Here is a 23,199-nt window from a genome sequence, read left to right on the forward strand (position 1 = left end):
ATCTGCCTGCATCTACATCAGATGTGCCTGTAAGTTCTCTCTAGAGAATTCCTAGGTTAGAGGTATAAAGGGTTACATCTCTGCAATACCAACAGTTTATCAGTTCCAGATGCATATGGAATCCCAAACCCTGTGTTTACAAATTCCAAATATTAGAATACTTTTGGGGAACAGAGAACAGGAGGGGAGCTGGGAAGCTTCAAGGTTACTTTATACAAATGAAAGAGGGCAAATCTGGGTTTGCCCTCACTACATCCAAATCTGGTGCACAGGCAAGAGCCATGGCAGTGCTCTTGCAAACTAAGCAAGTGCTATAGCCTCTACAGTAGTAAGCAAAATGCATACTATAATTCTCCACCTAAGTAGATACGAGCCAAACATTTTTTAACCTTTCAGTTTTTCTAATACTGCCTATAACTGTAATTTAAAGCAAGGCTACAAGAGACATCTTTAAGGGAAGTTTCTTGTACTTTCCAGTGTGGGGGGAGGTGGAGTCTTATCAGTTTGCATGAGAGTTTTGTGAAGAGGAGAATGGGAGTCATAAAACAATTTTATTTTATTTGGTTCCTACCTTTGATATTCTGGGTCATCTGAGGAAGCAGAAGATACGGCAACACAGTAGCCTAAGACATGCTGTGGCTGTCAGAGGTCCCAAAGTAGACAGGTGTAAGTACAAAGGCAATTGCAATTAACTGTTCAAATGAGTTTCACAATGAAGAACTAATGAAAACCTCCTTATGACTTCCACGGGGACAAGGCAACTGTATGTATGTTGATGTTTTAAGAAAAGGTGAAACTAGAAGAAAGCATACAACTCAAACATTCCCCCTTTATATATTTAACTGCATTATTTCTACACTTTCGTTAAGCAAGCTGTCTGATGGAGGCAGGAACAGCATAGCTCACAAGCAATACTCACTGGGGTTCAGTTAGCATTTCAAATGGAAGGAAGAAGGACTCTTAGGAACCTCATAGCAAACCAGTTTCTTTCATGTTGTTGCTACTGCAAATATATATTTTCTTTACTCTTATCATAATATACCACCTAACAGCTTTTGTGAGGTGTAAAACATGACACATCATAGTAATGGATTTAGAGTGATATTTTCCCTGATACTTGCATAGCTTGTTTTGGTTTACTGAGGAAAAAGTTTGAGATACAGCCAAGGAGAGGACCTGCATACCTAAATAAGCCTTACATGTTCAAGTCCTTCAATCCAAAAAGGTAATCAAATTCACGTTTTTTCCATGCATCTAACCATGAAACAGCAGCCTTATTTCCTGTTTCCACACAGATTGGGAACTTGCTGTTCTATTTCAGTCCATGCTCAGGAGAACCATAGCAAAGCAGGTAAGCTCCCTGCCCCCAAATGCAACATTGCCTCCCTGGAGAGTCATGAGAAATGCATGACAAAACCAACGTAGTTCATAGAGAACACATTTTTCAGAGAGTTCCTCAGATACTTTATGCTAAATTTCACTGATGTTCAACAGAACATAGATACTTCTGAAAAATGCTACCTACACAAAGCAAAAAAGGTAGAGACCAAATAATACACATTCCAGCTTCATCACTAGTGCACTAACAGGATTTTTTTTTAATCATTTATTTATTTATTTTTAGGAACTACTAGACTTGGCACAAAATAAAATGTTACTTTGTGTTACCCCTCACATTTTCAAACTAATCATCTCTGGCAGCTACTATTCTGCATCATCATCTCTTGCCATTGAAAGACTAAACACACTGCTGATTTTCAGGGACTTAAAAGCTGGAATATAAAATGAGAAACTAGGAAGTGCTGTGCTAATTTAATTTCTTGCCACAGCTCAGCTTTCACTGGGTAAGATCAGGGCATTTCCAGGGACCCTGCGCATAAGGCCAGCAGTGCCTCCAACCTTCTCTTGCACAGATGGCAAAGGAGCACAGCAAGAGGTCAGCTGTGCCTTTCAAGGGGAACAGTTTTACACCCAAAGCTGCAGTTTTGCAACCTAATTGGGTTAACTTCCATATGTACATACCCTACTGGTTCATTTTGTTTCTCACTCTAAACATCCCTCTGCTGGGTTTTAGCCCCACTCTTGATAGCATAGTGTTAACAGGTATCAAACAAACAAAATCTAACAGAAAAATACTTAAATAAAACAATTCTGAGTAACAGGGGATTGGGATAACCAGAGACATAATCATGGGTGCAAAATGAACAGTGAATAGATTTAGGTTAGAAATCAGAAGAATGGTTCCAATATGGCAGAGGATCAGCTTCCCACTAACTAAAGAAAGAAGTCTGATTCCACTTGAAGATCAGAGTATGAAAGAGGCTGTATAGCACAGCTATTGTAAATAAGGCTGGAGAGGCCCCCCTGGACCATTGGGTCTCATCCCCTGCAAGGATAGCACTGGTGTTGGATACTTCTGTGTACCACGTTACACTTTCATCATCTCATGCAGTTCCCTCTGAAATTACTGCAAGTTGTGCTTACATTTCTGAGGGCAGATCTGGGCAATTTGCCTTTAGCCTCATACCACTGAATACACTTCCCTTTCTGCCTCCCTGCCCACAACTTTAAGAATTAAGTGGGGAACATAAATCTCTATTTCAGAGTTCCTTGGTTTAGGCAGACTAAGCCAAGATGCTCCCTGCCCTTCTCAAACATCTATAGCAATGAACCCATTTTGGAGTACTTTCTTCTCCTATGGAAAACACTAGCCAATGACATTGATATGTATTTTCTCTCCATGTTAATTAGATTTTGTAATCCAAACTAGAGTAAGACTTCGGTTGCTTCTGTATTCTTCAGGCTGCTGTGGGTCCTCAGAAGACAACCGAAGTGGTGAAATTAATTTGGAACACTGGTTTTCCTCGAAAGCTGTCTCACAGAAAGCTTTAGTGATCCTTCCACTAGAGATTGCTCACCAGACAGTTGCCATTAATTACTGCATGGGAACATTTGGCCAGATACACAAAAGACACAAATCATGTATTAGGGATTTAGTTGCTTTAGAACTAGGGCAGAAGGAGCTTGCTTTCTCCTGTTGTGTCTTGTATGCATCATTACAAATTCCTATGGCATTTTTACTGGCCTGGCTGAGACAGAAGCAGGTAGGACTCAATGGTGAAGCTAATGAAGGACAGGTCACAAATTGAATTTAAGTGAAGTAAATAACTGGAGCTTTGCCAAAACCATGAGCCTTTCCCTACTACACTGCACACTACCAACCTAGAGGCTGCAGCAAGTTTAAACCCACCATTAAACTTGAGTCTAAGTGGAAGCCTCTATATCATGGTCTAGAAGAAAATTAATTTGATGATTAAGAGAAAAACAGAGTTACAGCCTTGTTGGCACAAGCAGTAGTAGAACCAGCTGCCAGTCCTCTTGGAATGAGGAGGCATATTGCAATAAGAACCACATTTTCTGTAAGAAATCTCAGACAACATTACTAACAAGTTGTCTCTAACATCTCAGATTTATAGCATGGCCTGGCTCAGAACCACTGCAATTTCAGAGCTTCCTCACAACAAAAACTGTTATTAAAGTTTGAAACTCTGGCCAAGGCTTTTACTCATACAGCAGTTTATTATCTCCCTCTCTCCTAGTGCTAAAAGTGCAACAGTACAATGGTCTCCCTAGGTTATATGTTAAAACATGTGCAATAAGTGTTCAGAGCTACAGCATCCACCTTCCAATAAAGCACTTTCTGCAAGCCACTGGGGGCATGTGGGGTCCTGAGGTCAGCAAAACACATCATCTCTTTCCATCTCTAGCTCTTCTGACATTAAGGGAGATCAACAGATAAGAAAGGAAGAGAATTGTGCTCTAGCACTTCCATAGGTAGAATCATGCATTTATGTGGATGTTGTATGAAACAGTAATGCAATGAAGGTGAAAGAAAAAAATTCAGGGAATCTTCCATCTCATTCCTTGTAAGTTATGATACACAAAATGTATGTACACTACTGTTTGCACAGAGAACAGCTCATCTAGACACAGTTGAACTGGTTTTAAAATGAGTTAGGGATGGTGAAACAGCACAGCTTGCAAATTCCACCAAGAAAGTAAGCTAATTTTCAGTTTATTAGGATATGGACTTCTCACTGAGTCCTGCTCCCTTCCCTTCAGAAAAATGAAACATTTTTCTAGGAGTGAAAGAACTCAGATCCAAAGGAAGAACTGCATTGTGACACTCCTGTCTTCCAGTTGATTCTTCTGCCCAACAAGTCTTCACTTTATGTATTGATATATGGAAGAAATCCCCTTCTAAGGAAAACGAGATTAGAGGTTAATCTCTGCTTTAACAATAAAAATGAGAAGCCACTTCACAAACCATTTCAATCTCATGGGTTAAATTGAACCAGCTGTACATGTAGCCATTGTGCAAACAAAACTGTTACTAAAAAGAAGCTATTTCTTGGCAGCACAGAAAAGTGGATAGGACACTACAATGTTGTCACAAAGGGACAGTTCAGTCATTTATTCTGACCCATTGGATACTGTCAGCAATTCAGTTTAACCCTTTCACACTTATATAGAGATTGATCAGTGCTGCCTGGGTGAAGCACAAAATACAGGAAGACAATTCCTAAACAGTGGTGTCTCAAGAGTTTCTAACAGCTGCTGCCTCCTGCATTGACTGAATTCAAGTCTCTGAATTAAGTCCTGTGAAATCCAGTATTTGCCCAAGAAACATGTCTGGGATTATCCCATAGATTCCACATGCACAGGATACATGCATCTTCAAAAGACAGCTCCCTGCTGACTGAAGGAGGAGCAGGTATTATAGGGCTTTTAAGTCTCTGCAAGCAATATAGATATCATATCCGTTTACTGTATTACTCTATAGACTCCAATAAATCTACAGAATTCAGCTTACCACAAGGCTACTGTTTTTCAGAGCAACTGACCCAATGACTGGTATTTATTTGCTGAGACAAGCTCCATAAAAAAAAGAAAAAAGAAAATAAAAAAAAAGAAAGAAAAGTCCACACTATTCCCCCTCATCACCACAAAGACAACATCTTGTTGCCAATCTGCCTGCCAGGAAAACATCTGGAAACAATATCAATACCACAATCTATAGGCATCCCTCCAATGCATTAATCCGGTCATCAGAGTTCAATAACTGACAGCATCTTTAAGAACTGAAAAGGATAAAGCTGTGGTAATAAGGCACAGTCAAGGACAGTCCCCAGGGCGTAGTTAGTTCTTCCTCTCCTTTGTTTTTTTCCTTTTTTACTTCAAAAAACATACAGCATTAGCATTTTTCCCCCCAGTGTTTGGGTTTAAATCTACCATTTCAGAGACCTTAGAAGTGCAAGCAAGCCCTCTCAGTTTGACGCACACACACGTAATGGAAAATGTCTACTGCCTCACTGAAGCAAATGCAAGTCCTCTCGCAATGAGCCAGGAAAAGTCACAGACTTCTGCCTTGATGGTAGAGTTATCATATAAACTCTTAAAAGAGTATTGAAAAAGTCTGGAGAGAGTTAAATGGGGCATGACAATGATTTGGTAATTGGGAAAAATATAGTTAAAAATATAAATATATACATATATATGTTTATTGTAGCCAAAAAATGTACAGTTTAAGATGGTTACAAGGTTTCTTATCACACAGGGCAGAAGTACTTTCACAGGGGGACTAGCAGTACTAGATGCTAAAGTTATCTCGGAGAAAGACATACCAAAACCCAGGAGCTGGAAGCTGAAGCTGCAGAAATCTAAATTTAAGTTCCTTTTTTTCTAAAGCATAAGAGAAGGTAACAAATCAGAAAAATGAAAAAAAGTGTTGTATGCAATTTTGGTCTTCTATCTTTCTTTCTCAAATGAAAAAACAGGTGGTTTTCTAGGAGATATAGTAATTTGTGTTGTTAAAACATAAGACCAATGGAAAGACATCTACTTCTGAAAAACAGGGAATAAAAGCAGAAGCACAGCAAATCTCCCTTAATTAAAGAAACAAATCACAACTATTCAGTTTTATCAGCTCAGTACAGCTCTCCATTAAAAAAAATCACTGCACTCAAAGTAAGCAGCTGTTCATTATCTTGGACAAAACTCTTTGAGGGCAGTGACAAGGTCTTCCTCAGTGTTTACACAGCAGCTGGCATAACTCGACTCAAAGTTAATTGTTGTACTATGTAACTCCGTAATACAAAAGGGAACAGTCAACCCTTGTTCTGAATTTAAGTTAACCGGAAGTCTTCAACATAACAGCATCAAGTCCTGACACTGAACCTAAGCTCAGGTTCTGTATTCACAAGTTGAGATTCAGTATTTGCCAAACAATTCAAAGTTTTTATTTTTCTAGTAAGTTCATTTTTTAATTTCCAGAAGTCTGTCTCCTGTAAGCCTGGAAACTTTGCAGAGCAATTCTCTTATAAAGCATGTTCACATTCTCTCATTTGAAGATGGAAGAGAGTGAATAACTTTGTCATCTGGAAGGGGCAAGGTATAGGAAGTGTATGTAATAAGTTTAAAGCATGATTTTTAATCTCATTTATTTTTCAGGTTACAAGCTTCCAAAGGTAGCTAGTAATAGCTTCATTTGCAGCTTATAAGCATCTAAAAATCTTCTTGGTCTGCAGATGGGGTGGAATAGCTGTGGATAATAAGTCAGAGTTAACCTCTGCAAACGGTTTTTACATTGAGTCTCTCATTGTGGAAAAAATTAATATTTTGGCTTGCCACTAAATTAATTACATAATTTTGAGCTAATTAACCCAGTTGAACTAAGAGAACTAATGTTAATGCAAGTACAGGGCAAAATCTTACATTAGAGACTCACAGAGAATTGGGCTAAAAAATTCACCCAAAAATAATTGTCCGATGAGCTCTAGAAATTCTATATGAAGCATGCAGTTTAAAAGTATGAACTTAAATCCTTGATAATACCTAAACATTCTCATGGGTACACTTGCATTTATAAGTTACTTTTCTGTTTGCATTTTCTTTTCCAGTACATTAAGCTAAATCTAGATTAAGCCTATATTATAGGTAACGCAAGTATTTTCACTCACAAGTTTTATTCAGTGAATTCCTAACTGATTTTAGTTAGAATAAGAAAACTTTGCATTCAGGCATAGCATCAGAAGATTCACCTTGCTTACCTTTTTTCAGGCCTTAAAGAAGTCCTTTCAAACTCCTTTCCCTCTGATACTTCTTTGTAAAGTGTTTTGAAACCTAGTGATGAAAGTAGTAAGAACTATATGTTTGACCATACCATTTTGTGCTGGTTTTGGCTGGGGTAGAGTTAATTTTCTTCATAGTAGCTGGTATGGGACTATGGTTTGAATTTGTGCTGAGAGCAGTTTTGATAATAGAGATGCTTTTGTTACTGCTGAGCAGTGTTTACACAGAGTCAAAACCTTTTCTGCTTCTCACTCCACCCCACCAGCAAGTATGCTGGGGGTGCACAAGAAGCTGGGAGGGGACACTGCTGGGATAGCTGACCCCAAATGACCCAAGGGATATTCCAGACCATATGATGTCATGCTCAGCATATAAAGCTGGGGGAAGAAGAAGGAAGGGGAGGATGTTCGGAGTGATGGTGATTGTCTTCCTGAGTAACCATTAGGCATGATGGAGCCCTGCTTTCCTAGAGATGGCTGAACACCTGCCTGCCCATGGGAAGTGGTGAATGAATTCCTTGTTTTGCTTTGCTTGCGTGCATGGCTTTTGCTTTACCTATTAAACTGTCTTTATCTCAGCCCACAAGTTCTCTCTTTTTACCCTTCTGATTCTCTCCCCCATTCAAATTGCGGGGGATTGAGCAAGCGGCTGTGTGGTGCTTAATTGCTGGCTGGGATTAAACCATGACACATTTGAAAAACATTCTAGTAGAAATCCTGCAAATAATTCATATTAATGAATGGATTTTACAGTTAGAAAAATGTAAATTAATACGCTGTTGAAATTATCAATACCTAAGTATCAGACAAGTGAAGTCTGGCTGAAGTAGCTACATAAACATACCAGTCTAACTGTAAAGTAGAAAATGATATCTAGATAACAAGCAAAATCCTTCTGAAACCTGGCACTGAGAAAAATTCCACAGCTAAACACCTCCATAGAAGCCAATGATCACAAAAGATCCTGACAGCCACTGAAGTTTCATTTGATAAGATATCACTCAAGAGAATGGATTAGTCGGATACAGGAATGTAAAAAGTCTTCTGTATTGTGAAGTCCAGTTCCTCTTTATGACAGGCAACTCTTTCACTTAACATCATTTCACTTGCACATACTACAATGAAGTGATGAGGTACAGGTTTTCACCACAGATGTTACTCCAGTCAGCTTTGGTGAAGAAATTGCTCTGGAAAATTTCACTTTCTTTTTTTTGCAGTAACTTTTAAAGTATACAACTCTACTTCATTATTTAGCTTCTCATACGATGGGGAACTCCTGCAACTCATCGGCAAAGTCACCACACAGAAACGGCATGTACATTTCCAACAGCTTTCTGGTCCAGGCAGGCATGTAGTAGGCTTGTATCCAAGACCTTCAACAGCAAAGCACAGACACATAGCTACATTTAAAGCAAGACTAGTCCAGCACTTGCAGGTTAAGTAAAGGCTCAAACAGACAAGCTCTGCAAATTTAGGTGTTTCTATTTACAGAATGCAAGGTGACTGCTATAGCAGAGGACTGGATATGGCCCAGAAAAAAAAAAACCAGCAAAACCAAAAAACAAACCAAACACTCCAGTTGTGTGCTCCTAGTAAAAAGAATATATGTGACTTCACTGATACAGTCCAAAGATAACACAGTGCTAGGTTTATTCAGCCACCTAGATGTTATTTGTTAATATTAGCTTTGACTAGTTAAGCAATATTAATCAACAATAACTTGCTTGCATATCTTGTTTCAATGCAGGATTGCATCTGTAAAAGCAGCCCTTCAAAGTGCATCTGTAGAGAATAAACTTCCGTACTGCTCTTTCAAATGCATGCACATGCTTTATGGAAGAAGAACAATCTTCCAGTAACTGCACAAAAATTAATATAAACATACTTCAGCTCTTGTATACATGTCCACAGAGACCTCTCATATAACCACAGAGTATTCTCCATGTTTTTTCCATGTCTGCAAAGCTGGAAAAGCAAGGCTATCTTCTTCCCGGATGTTTTAAGTGCAGGGATTTTGAATTTTAGGAAATCCTGGGCTAGACTATGTGTAAGTGCAAAGTTTTAATCATCACTACATATACTGTGTGTATGCAAAAGGTAATATATGTAGCTTCATTAGTATCCAGAACAGCTTCATGCCCAGCTTACGCCTCTTAATTTTAATAGATTACTTCCACAGAGCATTGCAATACTAACAGCTGCCATATATCAACAACATATGAGGCCATTCAGAAATACCCAGTATTTGCCCAAAAGGAAAAGAAAGGGACGATATAGTATCAGTCGTTATTCTAGATCCACATACAGTTCTCCAGTGGAAAACAGACTTTTAAGTACAGGGTACAACCCAAAACAGAGAAAGCTATAAAGGCTACCTGTTAGGTAACACAAAGAATGCCACTGACACTAAGGGTCACCAAACAAACCCAGTGTACAGATATTCAATTTTAAGAAGTGAATTGTATAAGGATGTGACAAGTAAGAAAGAGGACACTAAAAAGCAGTTCAAAAAGCAAGAAGCCTCAGGGAGAGTTAGGCGAGTATTGCAGGACATAGGCCAGCTCTTAGAAAATAGATTGCTTAAGTAAGGGGAAGCCTGTAAAACATGGCAAGTCAAATGTAAGTAGGAAATTAAGAGGGCTAAAAGGCAATCCATGAAGTGCCTGCAAACAAAGATCATGGTGCTAGTAAAGAGCTCTTTAAATACAACAGGAAGCCAGCTAGGAAAGGGGTCAAACTGCTAGATGACAAAGGTGTAAAAGGGGCAGATGAGGATGATAAAGCTGTAGCAGAGAAGCTCAGTGAATTCTTTACATCAGTCTTGACTGATGAAGTCTTTGGGGAGATTTCCACACCCATTGCACTCCTTGTTGCGAACCTGGCAGAGGAACCAGATTGATCTGAAGTAAATTCAGGAAATACTAGACCAAACAAGGAAGTTAGATGTTAATAAGTCACCAGGACAGAATAATGTTCACACAAGTTCTGAAGAAACTCAAATATGAATTTGAAGAACCACTAACCAAGGTGTGTAAGCCAGCCTTACAGAGAGCCTCCGTACTGGAGGACTTGCAGATGCTGCCTGTGTAACTCCCAGCTACAGGAAGGTCTGTGTAGGAGAGCCTGGGAACCACACTCTAGCAAGTCCAACTTCATTCACAGTAAGGGTGACCACATTAGAAAGAATAAAAAAAGCAAAGGATAGAGCTTAACAGACACTTTTTAAGGTGGAGAGGAATCAGCAGTGCAATCCCTGGGATCAGTGTTGGGACTGGTGTTACTCAGCATGTTCATCAATGACAAAACTATCTGATTGGGAAAAAAGTTGGCAAGTAGGCTTTAGTGTAGATAAATTTCAAGCAATTCGTCAAGGCAATACCAGCTCTAACCACTCCTACCCAGAAGCTGGAGCCATCCTTGATAGTTCTCTAAAGTCATTGGCTCAGTGTTCAGCAGCAGTCAAAAAAGCCAGCAAAGTACAGGGCATCATCAGAAAGAGAGCAAGACAGGGCATTTCTGCCACTTCACACAGCCTGAGCACTCCCACAACTTGAGTATGGTGATCTGCTCTCCACATACCTAGAAGGACATGGTAACATTAGAGGGGTGCAGAAAAGGGCAACCAAATGGAAATGGAGCAGATACTTTACATGGAGAGACTAAAAAGGCCAGGACTATTCAGTTTGGAGAGAAGGCAGCTGAGGGTGGATATGACCAGGTATAACAAAAAAAACCAAACCATGAGCTGCTGAATGCAGAATTGTTATTTGCCAAATCCTACAACACTAGAACAAGACGGTACTCACTGAAACTAGCAATAAACCCATTTAAATAGAAAATTACAAGCTTCTGGAAGTTGCTGTCACATGAGGCTGTGAAGGCAAAGGATGTCCATGGGTTCAAGAAAGGATTAAACAAACTCTTGGACAACAGGTCCATAAATGGACACTCAGAGGACTAAATGGGTACGTATCCTCTAATATTCTTAACACAAGACCTGTGAAAACTGGAGAGGTAGGGAGAGAAGTGGATCTCAAAAAAATGGTTGTTGAAGAATCTTCTGTCAGCTTGTCAGACACAATGCTGGGATAACTGGAACGCTGAGGCAGTTTTAATATTATTCATTTTTTAGGTAGACTCAGCATCCCCACATATCACACCACTCCCTGAGGATAAGCAATGACCAAGATTCATTGGTTTAGAAAAGTACCTCCTGCCACTGTGACAACCAGACTAGAATTCATTGCATGGTTTAATACAGGAATATTATTTTAGAAACCTGCTTTCTGCCAACATACTGAACACTGTCTCTTAGTATCTAATGACAACCATCCATAAGCAATGCAATAAAATAAAATATATACATGGCTAGTATTCTTCCTCCTGTGCAGCTTCTGGATTAATTTTGTTATTTTTATCTGTACTCTAACCCCAGCAGAGGAGCAAGCTGATAGAAAGCAAACATATTCATTACCTATCATAGCACTTGTGGGAGTGGGACAGGGACAGATATGAACAGCAAGGAATAGAAAATAAAACAAATTAGATGAGTTATAGGTGCCAGAGCTTTTCTTTTAACACCCTTCACCCTGAAAGCACCTTTTACATCTGTACACACAGTACAGAAATCCATAAGTAATTATTTTACCAACCCAGGTAAACCAACATTTTAATTTAATTTTTAATTCATCACAAAGTTTCATTTCAGAAGCATTTTTTAAATGAACACCAGCTTTGAAGACAGTAATTTATTTATATCTCAAAAAAAAAATGTAATCAGCAAAGCTGTATTTCCTGTCTTGGAAGTGAAATATAAGCTTGGACAGGAAAAAAAAATACCTCACAAGAAGTGCAATTACAGCAAGTGTGTCTTCAAGAAAATAAAATCTTTGGTTTGAGGTTCAATTTACTTTATTATCTTGTAGCTGTCACACTTTTAAAAGAAAATATTTTTGTTTGGTTCTTGGGGAGAAAAATTCTATGCTACACAGATCAAAAATTAACAAGGTTTGACAAAGTTAACTCTTACGCCTGCTCTTGACACAGTCTGTCTCAAAACCTTATGCTTGTAATAAAACCAGCTAGAAAGGAACTAGTACTGGAAAGCTATATATAGTGAATTCCATTCACCACAGAATACATAACAGGCATGAACAGACATGAAACACTATGCGTTTTTCTCCTCCTTAATTTGGTGAGAAGTAGGCTATGTTACTACAGTTCCCTACACCAATATCAATAATGATACGTTGCTAATGTAATATATGGGTACCTGTCACATACAGAATCCTGCACAGTGCTCATGCACTGATGAACAGTTACAGCAAGTTCAAAGCAAGTTACCTTAGCTGTCAAGCAAAGTACAATACCCCCCCTCCCCAAATATAACATCAAATACTAAAATGTTTTTACACATTCATGTTTACTTTTACCATCTCAGAAAAAGCAAAAAGGATAAAGTAGTAAAGAGTTTGCAGTTAGAGCATGCTACATAAAGTCTAAGGTCAAGATCACGCATGTGGAAAAAAGAGTAAGGTCCACACTATTTTTCCTGAAAAACAATTTGAACATCTCTGACTTTCTGTCCTTGCTGTTGAGATGCTATGCAAGTCATTAACTTTTGCAACCTCATTTTCTGGATATCACTGTGGTCCTGTCAGGAACTGAGCCCCCACTTCTGTTCAAGCTAACCAGGACTACCAATTCGGTCCCCATACATCAACAACCACAGCTATAGCTTGGAAATACCTTGGAGAAGGAATATAACTTCGAGTTTCATATCAGATAAGAGCTAAATAGATTGAATGAGAACTAAATACTTTATTAGTCATCCGAGATGAACTAGATAATGGCACAATTTCACATAAAATGAAGGAGCAATACTTCTGCTGACTAAGTTTAGAAGCATTTGAAGACGACCGGTATAAAACAGCCACACTGACATTTACTCTGCATGAGACGTGCTTAATTGATCAGTAAGTAGCCCAGTACCTATCCATGTTCAGGCTGACTTAAGCAGGTAACTTGAACAAAATTCCCCATCAATTCTAATAAAGCTTTGGTCCCACAGGTCAGGGCTGAGGCAAAATGGCGCGAGTGCTTTTGAGCCTACCTGGTAGGCATTCAGGCCAGCCATGTCTGCAGGACACGGCACAGCTCCTGCCTCCTCACCTGCCCCTCAGTGTGAGGGGATTCCCTTACGGATACTCACCGCCATCCCACCACCACGCCTTTATTCACATCTCTCACATAACGACATTGTAACTGGTGTGAGTGACAGGTTGGACAGTGGGGCGGCCTGTGAGGAGGCCATGAGCCGCCCCGAGCCGGTCCCGGCCGGTTCCCGCCGGCTCCGGCACTGAGGGGGCCCCGGCGGGGAAAACCACCACACGCCAGAGCCTGGCCATCACCCCAAAATCTCCGTCAGCCAGAGAAGCGCCTGGATACAAGGGGTTAGGGAAAGAAAATGGCGGCCGCGGAGGGCTGGAGACACTCTGTGGGGTCGTCCATGGCAAAGGGGGCAGGGACACCCCCGAGGGACAGCCTGCCTCAGTGCTGCTGCAGTTCTGTAACCTGGAGTGAGTGTGCAGCCAGCAGGGACTGGAGGGAAAGGGCTGAATAAATATTTATGTAAGCAACTTCATAATTGTTTGTGGTGGTCTTGTTCCTCAGTATCTGAATCAGTGATCAGAATTTTGTATTGACTGCCAAGAAAATAACAATAATAATAATAAAAAAAAGAATTCTCTGACTCAAGCCTGTTTCACCAACACCACAGAGGTATCTTGCCACAACCTCTCCTGCAAGAGTACTACACGCCGTTAAGGCACATCCCTGAGCGGGGCTGAAGGAAGTGCAGAATGCAAACTCTGTCGCTCCCCTGGGAATGCTGAAGTTCAGACTTCAAAAACCAGCAGCCTCTTCCATTCAAATGTGTTCACTTCACTCACAGGCACGGACACTTTCACAGCAATATGAAAAACCACTGTACTGTGGAGCGACAGGAAAATAAGAGGAAGAAGAAAGGGAAATGAAGAAGAAAATGAAACAAACCTTCTTTCGCCACTCCCCTATCCGTGAGAAAGATGCACCCAGCCATGCAGACACACAAGCCAGGACTTCTTAAAAAAAATCTGCATGATACATGCTCAGATATTTACTTGCCTCTTACTGATAGGAGTTCAGTCAGCACTAAATACCTCCAGCTGGTTTCAAATTACAGCCAGGGGAAGTAGTACCATAAAATTCCTCACAGCCACCCAAACCATTACTCTTCTATTTTTTTCCATGTGGGGTCACCACACCCCCTCTGGAAAGCTTAGAGGTATGATACCACTGCAGGCATCTTCAGAGAGAGCCTGACAATGGTGTATTATGAGGCTTGTTGTAACATCCTTTCAATATTCTTAAGGTCCAGTGATTTAGAGAAGAAGGTCTTTTGTGTCTCCTGTCAGTTCCAGGAAGCTCCCATCACTGGCATGGAGACTGCATATGGAAAAGAGCTGCTAAATAGACCAGTTAAAAGAATATAGGCCCAGTTTTGCTCCCACATTACTGAAAACCATGAATGCTGCAACTCTGTTGAGGTCAGAGGAATTGCACTGCTCTGATGTTGGGGGTGAGACACCCATACACCAGCTGTTACATTTCAAAGCCAGGGCTCCCTCTGTGATGGTCTCACAGGCTCTGCCTGAGATACAGCCCCCGAGGCCACCACAGCCAGAATGTCAGCATTCAAACAGGGCAGCATGCATACAGGCAGATCCCACCCATCTAACCCACAACAGCACTGGAGTAAACTTACGCTGCACAAAACAGAAAAGGTTTCTTGCCTCCAAAACTAGGCTAGACTTGAACTAGTGATGTGGAGAGCAAGTAACTCTTTCAGACATGAAGCATTGACTTAATACCTTCCCCTTCTTCCACCAAAGGAAAGGAAAGCTTATGATCATAAAAGATCCAAGGTAAATAACCTGAGTAAAGCAGGCCATTTTTGACAAATTTCTTTTTCCTGTGTATTTTAAACACGGCCTGCTTATTGCTTCTGTTTTGTGACTTTCCTTTTGATCTAATCAACAGTGTAAGACCATACAGACAGTGGTTCCCTGACCTAGACTTTGTGAGTGCTTCTTACAGAACATGCCCTCACACTTTTTCTTTACCCAGTCAGACTGTTAATACTTCCTTGTTCAGGAGAGATGGTCAGCGATTTCTTTTTATTTTTTTAAAATTACACTCATTCCAAATACTTGACATAAGATGTGAATGATAAGAGCCTTTACTTCAGTATTTAACAAACCGCTTGCATCATTATAAGGAATTAATGGAATGATATATTTATTCTGTTGAGACAAGTAAATTCGTAAGAGTTAACACTGCAGAAAGTATGATTGCACAACTATGTACATTTTGTAATGGGGTACTAAAGCAGGTATCCTTATTATTTGCACTGCATGTTTACACAGTAAATGAAATTGTGACTATCACTGAGTAGATACAGAAAATCTCACATCCGAGTCTCACCTTGTTTATCTATTGTTTTGCACCATGAGTATTAATCAGTTTATAGCACTTAAGAAAACAGCATCACCTTGAAATCAAATGCAACAATGTCCAGATCAGAACTAAGAGCTGGTAGCTGTAGGTCCTTTGAGTCATGCTGCCTGCAAAACACAACTCTTACAGGCCTTAGAAGCAAACAGGAAACCTGCAATGCTTCCAGGCAGATAAGAACAGCTAACTCACAAAACAGGAATCCTCTCATTATTTGGAACATCTCAGAGTGTCTATGCCAGTCCAAGTACCACTGTGTCTCTCTCCAGCCACCCAAATCCTGATCCTCTTTGTAAGAGTATTTGCAACTCAGTCCTTGGTCTCCCCATTACCCACTCATCCTTTAATATTTTGCTGATGTTAACAATCAGAATAGTGATTTTTGCTACTTAGCAGCATTTCTCACTGAAAGCTGATTACACTCGTTTAGACAGGATATAAAAGGGTTTGGGATGAAACTACAGGCTTGGCAGTCAGTTTATCCTTCACTACACAGTTCCAGTATCGTTTTGGGCACATCTTTCTGTTCAGGTATCATCCCATCACTCTGCAAACACCCCAGATTACAAGACAGCTGAAGAATAACAGAAGCAGCAGTAAAAAGGCAGCTCAGAGCAATGCTCTTAACATGCTGTGCAACAATTAGAAAAAAACCTGCAGTGTGTGTGTAAAACAGCACATGCCATCACTCGCTTTCCTCAGCCAGGAGGTTTGCCGCTTCAGACTACCTGTGGACTCTTTGCAATTTATCATATTTCACAAGAAGAAACAGCACGTGATGCCCATGACTGGCAACTAAGGCATCTTTTACATCTCCCACAGGTTATATCTCCTACTTTCAAACAGAATGTATGGTCTGGTTTAATCCTTTCTTGACGAAGAAAATAACTAAAAACGTCCCTCAGTTATAATTCTGTATCCTATGGCACATCAGCTGCATGACAAGCCCCAAAAATGCCTCTGACACCAAGAATCCTGTGCATACAAAACAACACTTCAGTCTGAATAATTAATATCCCATCAGCTGGCCATGATTTTAGCAAGTGAGTGAATTTAATCCAATTACAGCAGGGGTGATGAGGTCAAGCTGACTCTTACTCAGGAATCACCAGCAAGACTGTCCTCAAAACATAAGACACTGCAGCTTGCTAGACTTATTTAGAGAGCTGACATACTGTAGTGAAGTTTAGCAATGCTCAGACTTGTTATAACAAAGGTAAGTGCCAAGAAACTGCTTTGTGCCAGCAAGCAGAAGAGGAAAGGGATTCAGCAAGAACACACTTTGTAAAGCACACTGTAATCCTAAGCACTTAATTGCCTTTGGCAAGAGCTGCATCCCATTGCTCTCTCAGAAGTCATTTTATCTGCAACTTGATGCTCACAGCTACAGCAATGAATGGAGTGGGGGAGGAGAAGAAACTGGGGGAACCAAAGAGAGAGCTACAGCTACCAGTCTGTGTTTGCTGAACTACCAAAGCAAAATATATGAAATACTGGTACGTGCGAGGCCTGATCTGCACATCTGATGACTCTGGAGAGCTCTCATAGAAGCAAGTGAAGACTGACTCACATCCAGGCTCTTTAATCACCTACAGAGGCAAAGAAATTTGTTGTAGAGTTACACACCTGTAATTATACTTCAGTATTTATGTAGGAGTGGCCTCACTTCCAGACATTCTGAGTGAACCCACACAGGTCAGTGTAAATTTGAAGGCATGGCCAGAGTTCCTGTTTCTTTCCCCTCTCTCTGCTTATAATGCAGCATTCACAAATATTTTACAATATGTTAACCCCAACTCATTGTTCCCACATAAATGGAAGACTCAAAGGTAAATAATGCACCAAGCCTCTTTAATTAAATAAGGAGTTTGGAGGAGGAGTTTCTGCAGACCCCTTTAAATCTTAAAGCCTGCCAACTGGATGAACAAAAGGTAGATTAGGCTCACATGATAAATCCCAGTAAACCTGAAAAGCCTTTGTTAATAAGTCACTAAGGGAATTTTTTTTTTCCCTAGAATTTCTGCTCACCAGAAGTGAGAGTTAAGATTATTTGAGCAGGTTTGGTTTCCAGCAGCATTAAATGGGTATATGCCTCATGGAGCTCTAATCTCCTCATTTCTATAGAGCTCAATTCTTCTTTCATTCCTACTGAAGGAGAACAAGTTATTTCTAGCTTTCATATAGGGAGCAGCTGCTGAAACTTCAGAGGCAAAAAAAAGTTTATGAAATTAGTCAAGATTCCCAGGAAAATTAAACTGGAATTCTATATCAGCTTTAATAGCAACAGCAACAACAGAAGTACAAATGTATTTTCATTTCATTTTGGTATTTCTTTCATGTAGCAGGTTGCAAATGATCCTTTTAAGTTTCCATTCATAAGTTAACATTCAGTAGCTTGTTCACAGAGCCAAATGATGTTAGTCTGGCAATTAGTATACTCATCTGTTTGTAGAGAGGCTTAATGAAGACATCATTAGAGACAGACCTTGTTGTAGCACATTCAACAGACCCTTTACAGTTGCTCGGGAAAGACCTAGATTTTAGCAAAACCCACACTGTAATCACAGACAACATAGATAACATTTAAAGCTGTGATAAATTAAAAAAAAACGAATACACACACACACAAAACCCCTCCAGAGTCCATCCTACCTGGATCATCTGGCTTCACTAGTGAATCCTTTTCAGCACTACAGATTAATCATATCTTCTCTGCATGCAGTGCTGAAATCCAAGCAGCATATGTAATCCTAATGTACATCATGGAAGCATTTCCATCAGTGAAGTGGATGAAGGCAGGTGTACAAGGCTTGCTAAGATCCTGTCTGGAACAGTGGATGCCACTGTTGTCATTCAGGCTCAGAAAAAGTTAAGTCTATTGCAACAGGTGTAGCAACGTGTTTCTAGAGAAATGAGGGAAAGGACATCCTACTTTCCAATGGGAGGTTAAAAGTGAATAATTTAGCATCAAAGAGAGACGAGGGTATTAACCAGCCAAGGGGAAAAAAGAAAATTACCTTTGTTACCTCCTAACTCATACCTGTGGAATAAAGTTTGGAAAGACTATTGAGTACAGCTCTAAACATAGCAAAAGCAAACAACTGCAGCATGTTTTAGTATGAACTTGACAAGCTTATGAAGGAAAGGAGATGAGTCTTTCTGCAAAAAAAGGATGAAACAGTCCAGGATCCCTTCCAGCCCATGCTCAGGCCTGAAGAGTCCAACAACCACAGACTGTGGCTCCCAGTTCTCCAGAGTCTAACCAGAAACGTCAGCCATCTCCCTACATGGCTCTCAGAGCTTCTGAGCACACTTTCCTGATTTAGACATCCACAACTTTAACGCACAGCATTTGGAGCAGTTCTGAACTCTATTTACATCTGCATTTTGTTTTAGGAGGGCTCTGAAAGTAATTTGTAGCTGTTGGTTTATAGTCTTTCTAATACAGCATATTTGGCCTGCATAAGGATATTGGTATGGATTTTGATTGACTGTAAAAATAGGATCATCGCCCAGAGGAAGTCCTAATGATCTTAAAGAAGGAGACAGGGAGAACAGAAAACAGACCAAAAACTGGTGAAAAATCATGTGCCTCTTACATTTAACTTAAGCCAATGACAATATGTAATCACTGCTTATTTCAGACTTTATAAATTCCCTTTCAACTTTATACAGGCAAACTAACAGAACTTCACTTTATTTCCTTCATCCTCCTTTGCACCATGTAGCAAGGCAACTGAAGCTATGGAGAGATGCTTGCAACAGCAAAGTATCAGATTTCTAACTTCCTTTGCAGCAGACTTTTTAAGATTTCCCTACAAGACCAATAAAAACTGGGTCAGTGATATTAACTAGTGTAAGCCTCCCACATTTATATAAAATCCTAGCTGTGATGTGTATTAAACCAGGCATTTTCTTTCTGCTCGTGTCTCTCTTAAAAGGTTAAATACCACAACTAGCACAGGACATGTTGCCTGTCCTTCTAGTGGCTGGTCCCCTCGTGAGAAACATTCTCCTACTATGACTAACAAAGTCACTCCAGTTACTGCTGGAGTTAAAACACTTGTCCTGTAGGATTAGGATGCAAAGTGCTAAGGACAAGCGTCACATCGATATATTATGAAAATGTGTTACATTGAGCACTACGTTACAAACTACAGTGCGCAAAGCGACTAGCTGCAGAAGGATAGTATCATCTGAGGAAACAAAATGCTGTGGATACATGCCAGATGAAAATTAACTATTCATGCCATTTGACAGTTATTAGTAAATATAATTCTGGTTTAAAAACAGAAGGCTCCTAAAATGCACTCTTAGAGCTAGTTCCAGGAACATTTCAGCAAATATAAAGTTGCACAGGAAGACACATACCATATTTGGCAAATAATAATGCAAGTCATTAGAAAAAAAATAAAGACGTGTGCAGGAAGTAGGGGGAGGGAGATAGTTATTCTGTTTGGGATTGAAAATGTGAGAGGAATTACTCCTTCCCTTACAGCTTCACTGACAGAAATGGTATTTCCAGCACTCCACTAAGAGGTGGCATAATTCTGGAGGGTCTCAGTGGGGAAGACACCTTCCACATGTCATGTAACTCCATGCTCACCCTCCACAGGGTTCAATGCTTGGAAACCCTCAGAAGTAGGGTATGTGGAACCAGGTATTTGCACTCATCCTCTCAGCCATTCCCTTTGTAGAGAGCATAATCTAGGCTTCAAAACACTTTTGAGTCTACTACCTGGCTCTGGGAGAAGTATTCCTATGGATTTACTCTGCAGAAGACAAGGCTGGGGCTGAAAAGTATTTTTAAGCTGTAGGAGAAGGAAAGGATTCTGTCTTTTCATCCCTGGTCTCCAGCCCCTGCTAGTCTGCCATGCCACTCCCTTCCAGCCTGAGTGCAGGGAGCCGTGCCAGGCCAGAGTCCAGATGTGCACATACAGGAAAGAGGATTAAATGGCAAAGAATCCCAAAAAGCATATTGCTCTATAGCATGAAGGCAGCATGCAGAGAAGTGATTTCACCTCCTCCTGCCCCACCACAGTTAATGATTTTAAGCATTCATCTTCCCCCATCCTTATGCAGTACGTTTAAACGGTGTCACCAGGATTTATCCTTCTCTGAGACCCTAAGTGTGTTGTGCAACATGGTACAAATTACTCTGAGAACAGCAGAAGCTAAAAAAAGAAAAGAAAAAAACCACATACATTTGTCTGAAACATGAAAGATGTAGATGTGCAGTGAAGGAACATTTCTGCATGTGCCTCCACACATGCACCCTTACATTTGAAAGGCTCAGAAGTCCAAGGGAGAGCCAAAGAGACGATCATTACAGCCTAGCCTATAAATGCTTGTTCTTAGCAATCCTTTGCTACCTGCCAACAGAGAACAATAAAACTACAACAAATCACACATAAAAGATGACAAGTACTTACTACCAGGTTTGCCTGCTCTCGGATTAACGCACCCTGGGAGGGCAGCCGTCGGTGAGCACCTCTCCCTGCAGGAGCCCAGCTGACGCTCTTCCAGGGGCAGGGATGGGAGCTGGGTCGAGACACCCGCAGGGAACCCGCGGCTCCGGTGCTCCAAACCCGGCATGTGCCCGCAGCCCGCACCGCTGGGCTGCCCCACTGCAGCGCGGCTACCTCGTCCCTCCGCAGAGGCAGGTCTCCCTCCTCCTCCTCCTCCGCCTACTCCACCTCCCCCTCCGGAGGATGCCCCGGTACCCCCCTACCCGTGCCCGCCCCCGGGCTTCCCTCCGCGACCCGGAGCGCAGCCGGCATGGAGAGCCCCGCCGCTCCGGGGAGCGCTGCCGGAGCCGCCCCGCCGCCGAGCTCCCCCAGCCCGGCCCCGGCCCCAGCCCACCTGCCGCTCGGCTCGGCTCGCAGCCGCCTGCCCGGCGCACTCGGGGAGCGGGGGAAGCGCGGAGCCCGCGGGGGGAAGCGGTGCCCGGCGGCGATACTCACTGCGGTCGGCGCGGCTCCCTTTAACTCCTTCCCTGCCCCGCCAGCGCGGGCTGGCGGCCGCCTCGGAGCCTTATTAGGCAGCGGCCGCGGGGCTGGGGGGAGCCCCGGGGCCGCCGCTGCGAGCGGCGGTGGGGAGGGGTCGCCCCACCCCGGGCACACCCCAGCCCACCCCGCCCCGCCCCTGTTGAGTGCGGCTCGCACAGGTGGGGCGACTAGGTGTGGGGTCCCGTATGGGGGAGTGTATGAGGAGCGTATAGGGGGCCATATGGGTGCTCTATGAGATGCGTACAGGAGAGCGTATAGGCTTGCGGGGGCTGTATGAGGTGCATATGGGGGGTGTAGGCAGTGCGCGTATGGGGAAGCTTAGAGGGGTGCGTTTATGGGCTTGCATGGGACGTGCGTGAAATATGCATGGGATGTATATATGTTTTCTGGGGCGAGCTTGCATGTAGGGGAAGCGCACAGAGGATGTATGCGAGGGTCTGTATGGGACTTGGATAGGATGCCTAAGGGGTGTGTTTACAGGGGTATGCGTATGAGTATGTATGGAGAGGGCAGGGGTCTGTCCGGAGCTGCAGCCCTGCTGCCCACTACCCCGATCCCAGCAACGGGGCACTCTCTCAGGCACCTGGGGGACTCAGGGCTGCCCTCTGCCTCCCCCCCACCCCACCCCCAGAGCCTGGCTAGGGCTAGTGTACTGGCACATCTGCCTAGGGACATCCAAATCTGGAGCAGGGGATTTACTTTAATAAACCATTTACAGTTAATTGTGTTAAGTGCTAAAGTAGTGTAGAAGAAAGAGCAAATGAGAGATGGGGACAAACTGAATCCTCTTCAATACTGAGACATTAGAACTGCTGTTTTATAATGTGGAACTAGAGATCCTGAAGGGGAGTGGTGGGGAAATCCAGGTACATTGCAAACCTAAAGCCTTTTTACTCTAGTACTTTTAAAAGCTTTTATTTACACGTTTAAAAAAAACCCAAACAACTGACTTTTTATCTGAAATAGGTTTATAGCCAGATCATAAATACATGTGGGGATAGACACACCAAAAGCCCAGGTTCTATGGATAAAGCCTTTCCTTTCTGTCATCTTTCATTCTTCTGTGCTGCAATCAGATTACTGCTAGGTATCTTAAAAAGTGGTTCTGAACTGCTACAGAAAAGGGAAAGCACAAGCTGCAGAGAACTTGCCTCCTCGCCAGGCTCTAAAATACCTCTAGGGGTGATGGAGCAAACCACAGTCCAGGCTCTAATTCTTTTTCTCCCCTCACTCTGTTTCCGCTCAACAGCAGTCAACTCAGAAAAACGTGGCCAAGATAAGCAAGGCACAGCAAAGCTGCACTTTGCTGCAGCAATATCAGGACTTTTATATTTGCAGAGACCTCAATGTTTTTCATTTCAATTCTGGGGTGAATTTTTAAGCCATTGATGGACGATGTGTCTTACAACCCAAGTAGGCTGTACAAGGAGGCAGTGCAAGATGCTGCCTTTTTCTGGTACATGGGTTGTCTTACTGAGCACAAGCCTCTGCAAAGGATGAGAGCAGTT

At 41.8% G+C, this 23,199-nt stretch overlaps 1 protein-coding gene across 1 annotated transcript in view; it reads right to left on the bottom strand.

Annotated features, from left to right (window-relative positions):
* Positions 1-21,707, bottom strand: part of MYLK (myosin light chain kinase) — a 221,856-nt gene extending 200,149 nt beyond the window's left edge. Inside the window, exon 1 of the mRNA XM_075028799.1 lies at positions 21,647-21,707. The gene's annotated coding sequence lies outside the window, so the exon portion shown is untranslated. The remainder of the gene's footprint in view (positions 1-21,646) is intronic.
* Positions 21,708-23,199: the final 1,492 nt, after the last annotated feature.

The sequence above is a fragment of the Buteo buteo genome, chromosome 5 (assembly GCF_964188355.1).
Source record: "Buteo buteo chromosome 5, bButBut1.hap1.1, whole genome shotgun sequence".
In the NCBI taxonomy this organism is placed as follows: domain Eukaryota; kingdom Metazoa; phylum Chordata; class Aves; order Accipitriformes; family Accipitridae; genus Buteo; species Buteo buteo.